The 8,834-nt window shown below is 46.0% G+C and overlaps 1 long non-coding RNA gene across 1 annotated transcript in view; it reads right to left on the bottom strand.

Annotated features, from left to right (window-relative positions):
• Positions 1-960: 960 nt before the first annotated feature.
• Positions 961-8,834, bottom strand: part of LOC133748377 (uncharacterized) — a 34,904-nt gene continuing 27,030 nt past the window's right edge. Inside the window, exon 3 of the long non-coding RNA XR_009864451.1 lies at positions 961-2,103. This is a non-coding gene — a long non-coding RNA (uncharacterized LOC133748377). The remainder of the gene's footprint in view (positions 2,104-8,834) is intronic.

Here is an 8,834-nt window from a genome sequence, read left to right as displayed (position 1 = left end):
GGGAACGGGGAGGTGGGGCGGGGCGCGGCCACGGCGGGGGCGGAGCGGGGCGAAGGCAGGCCCCGCCCCCGACCGCAGGGCCCCGCCCATCTCACTGCGCCTGCGCCCGAAGGCCCGGGGCAGACTGGGAAAAGGCGTTGCTGTGGTGATTTGTGGCGCAGGAGCTCACCTGCCACTAGGTCACCCGCTGGACGCTCCTGGGCGCCGCTCCGCCCGCCTGGGTCGGCTCCCAGGCCCCAGCCGGGAATGTCCGCGTCCCCGGCGCCGTCAGCCTCGCTCCACCCGGCTGTGGTGCTGCGCCTGCCGAGAACAGCGTCGAGGCCTCCGCTCCTACCGGGCATGGACCCCTCACACATTACTTGTTTTATGGTCTAACCCCCAACAGGCGCTAGGGAACTTGCTTACCGGCCGCAGATCCGCCAGGCCACCATCCCCCTGCCGTGCCTCAGCCGGCCCAGTGCTGCACGTTCCCTGCGAGGGCGGTGCTACCGCCAGAGCCAAGTGTCCGGCTTTGTCTAACGCCAAACCCTCAGCCTTTTGCACCTCTGCGTGTGGCCTGTGTTCTCCCACCCTTCCTTACTTTTGGGCAGCTTCACTGAGATATCGAAATGTAAAAGCCTGCACATATTTAAAGAGTGCACTTTGCAGGCGCCAGAACGGGCTGAGCCTCTGCTTGTGACCCATCACACAGTCCTGGCTGGAGTCCCGGCCGCCCTGCTGCCGATCCAGCTCCCTGCTAATGTGCCTGGGAAAACAGCGGAGCATCGCCCTGGGAACTTGGGTCCCTGCTCCCACATGGGGGACCCCAATGTAGTTCCAGCCTCCTGGCTCGGGTCCTGGCACAGCCTCAGCTATTACGGCCATTTGCTGAGTGAATCAGTGGATGGGAGTCATTCTCTCTCTTTCAAATAAAAGTTTATTGAAAAGGAACGCAATTGATTTTTTTACATGTGTATATACATTTTGAAATCACCAACATGAGAATGAATACATCCATCACTCCCAAAAGTCTCTTGCCCATTTGGAATCCCTCATGGACCTGCTTTTGGTCACTGTAGGTTTTCAAGATTTGTATGAAGATGGGATCACACTATGTGGTTTTTTTGTCCAGATTGGGGGTGGTCAGGCTTAATTTTTGCTGAGCATATCAACAGCTTTTCATTTTTACTGCTGAATAGTACTCCTTTGTATTAATATACCACAATTTGTTGTCCATCCACCCATTGTTGGACTTTTAGGTTGTTGCAGTTTCTGGCTATTACAAATAAAGCTCCTATCAACATGGACATACAAGTCTTTGTGTAGACATATGCTTTTATTTGGATTAATGCCTAGGAGTGAGAAGGCCGTGCTGTTCGGTAGGTGTGTGTTTTAACTTTTTAAAAAACTACTAAACTATTTGTCCAAGTGGTTGTTTCATTCTACATTTGCACCAGCAGTGAGTGAGAGTCCTAGATCTTAACTGTTCTCACCAACACTTGTTAGATATCCTCAAGGCATGCGGTAGGAACTCACTGTAGGCTCAGTGTACATCTATCTAACAACCAGACAGACAACTGAGCATCTTTCATGACCTTAGGTGCCATCCATCTGACTTTTTTGATGAAGTGTCAAATCATATTTTACCCATTCACAAAATTCTTTATTCTCTTATTTTCAATTGTAAGAGATTTTAATATCTTCCCAGATATGTGATTTATGAATATTTTTTCCAGTCTATGACTTATCCATTCTCTTCAAAGCATGTTTCAAAAGCAGACATTCTTTTTTTTAAAGATTTATTTATTTGAAAGTCAGAGTTACACAGAGAGAGAAGGAGAGGCAGAGAGAGGGAGAGAGAGGTCTTCCATCTGCTGGTTCACTCCCCAGATGGCCACAACGGCCGGCCGGAGCTGCGCCAATCCGAAGCCAGGAGCCAGCAGCTTCTTCTGGGTCTCCCACGCAGGTGCAGGGGCCCAAGGAATTCAGCCATCTTCTACTGCTTTCCCAGGCCATAGCAGAGAGCTGGATCGGAAGTGAAGCAGCCGGGTCTCGAACCAGCACCCATATGGGATGCTGGCGCTTCAGGCCAGGACGTTAACCCGCTGCGTCACAGTGCCGGCCCTCGAAAAGCAGACATTCTTAATTGTCATAAAGTTGATCAATTTTTCCATTTATAGATTGTGCTTTTGATGTCATATCCAAGGAATCTTTGTCTAACCCATGACTCCAAAAGTTTTAGACAGGCAGAATTAGGCAATGAGAGAGAGAGACAGAGAGAAAGGTCTTTCTTTTTCCGTTAGTTCACCCACCAAGAGGCTGCTACGGCTGGCGCATTGCAGCCGGTGCGCTGCACCGATCTGAAGCCAGGAGCCAGGTGCTTCTCCTGGTCTCCCATGGGGTGCAGGGCCCAAGCACCTGGGCCATCCTCCACTGCACTCCCGGGCCACAGCAGAGAGCTGGACTGGAAGAGGAGCAACCGGGACAGAACCGGAGCCCCAACCGGGACTAGATGGGGTGCCGGTGCCGCAGGCGGATGATTAGCCTAGTGAGGCACAGCGCCAGCCTCAAAAGTTTTTTCCTATATTATATTTTTCTCTAGGAGTTTTATCTACACTACATTAACTTTTATGTACAGGGTGAGATATGGGTCAAAGGTTTTTTTGTTTTTGCCTATAACTATTTCAACCAATTTAAAATTCTTTTTTTTTTTTTTATTTATTTGAAAGAGAGACAGAGACTGACAGAAGAAGATCTTCCACCTGCTAGTTTATTTCCCAAATGACCACCGCAGTGGGGTTGCATCAGGCTGAAGCCAGGAGCCTAGAACTCTCTCTCTCCCTCTGGGTCTCCCACATGGGTGGCAGAGACTCAAGCACTTGGGCCCCCATCTGCTGCCTCCCAGGGTGTGCATTAGCCGGAAGCTGGAATTGGAAACGGAGCCAGGACTGGAGCTGCTCTGATACGGGATGTGAGTGTCCTGGGGTATCCTACCTGCTGTGCCATACACTACACCATGCCTCGATCATTTTAAGAAAACATCATCCCCTCTCTGAATTGCCTTTGCCACTTTGTGGAAAGCTACCTGGTTATATACACGTAGGTTTATTCACGAAGCCTCTATTCTGTTCATTATTTAACTGGACACATGGTCTAAATTATCATAGCTTTATTATAAGTCTTGAAACTATGTAATTTTAATCTACCAACTTCTTTCTTTTTCTCAAAGCTGTTTTGGCTATTCTATGTACTTGTTTCTAACTTAATTTTAGAATCAACTTTTACACTTTAACAAAAAAAAAACTTTGCTAGGATTTTGACTGGAGTTGTGATGGATATGCAGATAAATCTAGGGCACACTGACACCTTGGAAATATTGGGGCTTCCATTCTATTGATGATGTTTTATCTTCATTTTGTTAGTTATTCTGTAATTTCTCTTAGTAATATTTGTAGTTGTCATGTACAGGTCTTGCATATCTTTGGTCAGATTTATTCCTAAGTGTTTCATAAATAATATCATTCTTAAAATTTCTAATAGTTTTTTGCTAGTATATAGAAATATAATTGATTTTTAAAGATTTATTCATTAATTTAAAGCCAGAGTTATAGAGAGAGAGAGAGAGGAGGGGAAGAGTGAGAGAAATAACTTCCATCCATTGGTTCACACATCAAATGGCTGTAATGGCCATGGCTGGACCAAGCTGAAGCCAGAGCCTGGAACTCCATCCACATCTCCCACATAGGTGACAGGGGTGCAAATACTTGTGCTATCTTCCACTGCTTTACCAGGCACTTTAGCTGACAGCTGGATCAGAAATGGAGCAGGCAGGACTTGAACCAGCACTCAAATAGAATGCCAGCATCACAGGCAGCAGCTTAACCCACTGCACCATAACACCAGTCCCACAATTGATTTTTGTATAGTTATCTTGTATCCTGAAAACTTGCTAAACTAGCTTGTTAGCATGTGTTGCCTTTTATACAGTCAATAGGCATTTCTACATACACAATCATGTCAGCTATAAAGCTGGATTGAAAGTGGAGCAGCCAAGACACAAACCAGTTCCCATATGGAATGCTGGCATCTCAGGTGGTGGCTTAACCAGCTACACCACAATGCCAGCTTCAATCAGTAATTTTTAATTGTCCATCAACAATAGAAAGGTAAATATATGGCACAATACTATAGCATATAATGGAGTACTACACAACAATGAAAAAGAACAACTACTGCTACAAGTGAGCACATGGATGAGTATCACAACTACAACGCTGACCAAAATAAGCCAGCTTCAAAAGACAGCCTCTGGATCATTCTCTTTATGAGTGTCATAAACAGGAACAACTGATCCATGGGCAATGAAGATTACAGTGATGTCAACTGGGAGCGAGCACAAAGGAACCTGCTGGGATACCAGGAGTTACCTGTATTTTGATCTGTGTGGCTAAGCAGATATACACGCAGGAATAAATTCCCTGCACTCAACACATAAGCTGTATGACTGTGTAACACAGTCAGATGGAATAAAACGTCTGTTTTGAACATAATTACTCAGTTCTACTGATACTTAGGCTATCTGCTTGTTTTGGAGTGAAAGCTGTACTCTTTTGATCACTTTAATTTCATAAGCAGATGTGATCATACAAAATAAGTCCATTGTCCTTCAGAATTTTCTTATATGCATATGATTCCAGGTGAACTTTAGGATCCAGTTTCTAAATTCCTCAGAAAAATTCCTTTAGAAATGTTACTGGATTCTGCCATATTTGTAGTTTGTTTGGAGAACACATATATATAAGCAGTATTGATTCTTCTCATGCAGTTAACATGGTACAGTTCTCGGGAATTTTCAGCCAAGTTTTTTTCCCAGAAATCTTTTACTTAAGATATACAAACTTCATACATTTCATAAATACAAATTTAGGAACATAGTGATTCTTCCCACTCTTCCCTCCCTCCAACCTGCACTCATGTAGGGCTTGAAGATTGTTTTGCATATTATGTGCATTAAATACATTATGGTTTCTGCTGCTATTATCCAGTTATATTCTCAAATCATTGCTGATATATAAAAAGCTCCCCTTTTACTATCTGGCCACCTTGCTGAAGTTCATCCATTGCTTTTTTGTTCAATTCTATTTTAATTTTTAAGTTATAGATAATATGTTACAACCTTTTTTCCCTTTGAGGATCTCACTTTTTGTTTTTCTTTTTTTAAGATTTATGCACTTATTTATTTGAAAGGCAAAGCAACAGAGACAAGGAGAGAGAGAAAGGGGGGGAGAGAGAGAGAGAGAGAGAGAGAGAGAGAGAGAAATCTTCCATCCCAATGCCCACAACAACTAGACAACTAGGTCTGGGCCAGGCTGAGGCCTGGAGCTGGGAACTCCACCTGGTCTCCCACATGGGTGGCAGGGGCACAAGTACTCGAGTCACGCTCTACTGCCTTGCCGGATGCATCAGCAGGAAGCTGGATCAGAAGCAGAATAGCCGGAACTTGGACTAGTACTCCAAGACGCTGACTTCCAAGCAGCAACCCACTGAGCCGCATGACGACAGCCCCTTCACTTATACTTTCCTAATCATGTTTCCTGAAATCAGATAAAGATGGTATGTGCCAACTATGTCACTTGGCAACATTGCTTAGACTGAAACTGACCCCTAGCTGATAAATCTTATCTGCTAATCCACCAGTCTCCTGTGGGGCCCCGGAGAGTCGTGCCTAGGGATCTTTATGAGGTAAACTACTGATGGGCAGACGTGAAGCTTTTGGATCAGAGCTTCCATGCACCTGCCCTGTGTAGCCCCAGTCTTCTCATACCTGAGCCATATGCTGAGTGAATCTCATGTTCCATGTTGCCTGGCTCACAGGCATGGTTCCTCTCCCTAGGTCCTTCATACAAGTCAGATGAACCAATGTTTAGTTGAACCTAAGAAGAACGCCCCCCCTGCGAGCATTGCAGCATGGTGGCAGCCAGAGGCTAGACGTTCAGACACAGGATTTGGTTTGGCCAACAGCCTGTGAGCTTCTGGAGCTGAGGAAGGAAATGCTGGCAAAGCACTCGCTGACTGCCTGGGCGGCAGAGTCCATCTCTCCTTCCTCTGATGTGGTCCACTCTATGGCACACGATGGGATACATCACCCTCCTTTAGAGGGAGGTGACGCTGCAGTGAAGCCAAGTTCACGCTGAGGGGAGAAACTGCTCACTGTCCAGGAAAGGAACTTGGCCAGAAACCCAACTGCAGCCGGGCTGCAGGGATGATTAATGTCTGGCTGGGATGGTGTTGGGGTAGTGAGGAAGGTAGTGAAGACAAGAAAATGAATGCACAGAGCCCGTGCTTGTGACAGCTACTATCTGATAAAGACAAGTGGAACCGCTGACTTCAATCCAACTCCAGTCTACACAGAGAAACATTGGGGAGCACCTGAGAGAACAGAGAGCAAAGCAGATGGCAGGGCTACAATGACAACAGTCTCATAGGATGTATGATCACTGGCAAAAGGTTAAAGAAAGCTCACCTGTGAAAGGGATAACCCAAATAGCATCCCCACCGCCCTAAGGAAAGCTATGGGCTGAGTGCGCCAATGTAACCCTGCACTGGATTCCGACCAGGGTCCTCTGCTGCCATCTAGTGAGAGTTTAACAGGGATGCTGACATTTTCCAAAGTGACAGATTTTTAAAGCAACAGTAATTGGTTATTTTAAAGGTCTAAACCGTACCTCTAGACTGGATAAAATCTTTCATTTACAAGTGGCATATGGGGAAAATATATACTTTTTCTTAAAAGGTTAAAGAAATTTCACTGTAGTAAGTTGTTTGGTTAAAATCTAGCATATAATTCTGTTTGATGTAAAATGTCTAGAATTCTCAGAATAAAAGAAATACTGTAAGCATTATAAACATAGATGGCAGGGCCAGTATTGTGGCATAGTGGGTCAAGCCACCACCTGTGAGCCAACTGCCCATAACAGAGCACCAGCTTGAGTTCCAGCAGCTCCATTTCCCATCCAGCATCCTGCTTACATGCCTGGCCAAGCAGTAGAGGATGGCCGGAGTGCTTGGGCTCCTGCACCCATTTGAGGTACTTGATGGAGTTCCTGGCTCCTGTCTTTGGCCTGGCCCAGCCCTGGATATTGCAGCCATTTGGGCAGTAAACCAGCAAATGGAAGTGTGTGTGTGTGTGTGTGTCTCCCTCTCTCTGTCATGCTCACTTTCAAATTAATAAAAAAGAAAGAAAGAAAGAAAGAAAGAAAGAAAGAAAGAAAGAAAGAAAGAAAGAAAGAAAGGAAGGAAGGAAGAAAAGATCCATGGCAATGTTGCTTAGAGTAAAAATGATAAGGGGAGAAACTGCTCACTGTCCATAAAAGGAACGTGACCCATTGCATCTGAATGGACGGACTTAAAACCACCTGGTTAGGTAGGTAAGGTAGCTACATGCGGTAGCTACTCCAAAGTTTTTGTTTCTCAGTGTGGCACTCTTGTAACTTGCAGAGACTCCGGAAGCTACTCCAATGAAATTGTGGGACTGTTTCCTGTGTGGCATGGCGCTTTTAAATCAAGGCCATTCTCAAAAAAGGCTCCCTGGGAGTCACATCTGATTCACTTCCAGACACATGTGAAGGAAGCGGCCCTCCTGACGGCTGTACTTCCTGCTCTTCATCCTTTCAAATGCTCCAACTGGGGCCTGGGTTTGAGTTTGACTAAGCCTGGTGGGCAATGCATAGGTTACACTAGCTGCCAAAAATGACCTTTTTCCCTTGTCTTTTCCATAACTACGCTCGTTTCCTTTACATCTCCAGAACCTCAGAACAGTGTTGAGTCACAGTGAGCATAACAATGAGGGCAAGAACGCAGCGGGTGAGGAGGGGAGAAGCAATATCTTGCCCCCACATTTCATGTTTTCGCTTTTGATTGGAAATAACTTCAAACTTATACAAAAAGTCACAAAAAGAATCTAAAAACTACATACAGAAACTTCTGGTGTTTCCTCATGGTCAGATTCAGGTATCAGGCCCACACTTCAGGAAACTCCGCTCTGGCACTCGTCCAGCCTCCTTCTCAACTCTAGAGCCAAGGATGCCCACATACTGGGGCCTGCCCACATCCAGACTTCCCAGACCAGAGATCAACAGACTTTTTCTTTAAAGCTCAGTGTTGTGGCCTGGCAGGTTAAGCTGCTACCTGCAACACCAGCATCCCACATGAGCACCCATCCAAGTGCCAGCCACTCCACTTCTGATCCAGCTCCCTGATAATGTGCCACAGAAAGCAACTGAAGATGACCCAAGTGCTTGGGTCCCTGCGCCCATGTAGGAGACCAGAATGAAGCTCTCGGCTCCTGGCTTCAGCCTGGCTCAGCCCTGGCAGCCATATGGAGAGTGAACCAGCAGATGGAAGATTTCTCTGTCTCTCCCTCTCTCTCTAACTCTGCCTTTCAAATAAATAAATATAATAAATAAATAAAGGCCCAGTTAACAAGTATTTTAGACTTTGCTATCCACATGGTTTCTGTCAAAACTTTACTCAATGCTGCTATTGTCACATGAAAGTAGTCAAAGATTAAGAGCCAGTGCTGTGGCATAGGGGGTTAAGCTGCTGCCTTCAGTGCCAGCATTCCACATGGGCACTCGTTTGAGTCCCAGTTGCTCTACTTCTGTTCCAGCTCCCTGCTAATGCACCTGGGAAAGCAGCAGAAGATGGCCCAAGTCTCTGGGCCCCTGCACTCATGTGGGAGACCAGGAAGAAGCTCCCAGCTCCTGGCTTCAGATAGGCCCAGCCCCAGCCGTTGCAGCCATTTAGGGAACGAACCAACAGATGGACAATCTCTCTCCCTCTCTCACTCTCTAACT

Source organism: Lepus europaeus, chromosome 19, assembly GCF_033115175.1.
Source record: "Lepus europaeus isolate LE1 chromosome 19, mLepTim1.pri, whole genome shotgun sequence".
Classification (NCBI taxonomy): Eukaryota; Metazoa; Chordata; class Mammalia; order Lagomorpha; family Leporidae; genus Lepus; species Lepus europaeus.
Note: the sequence above shows the minus strand (reverse complement) of the source record. Positions and strands in the feature narration are given on the sequence as shown.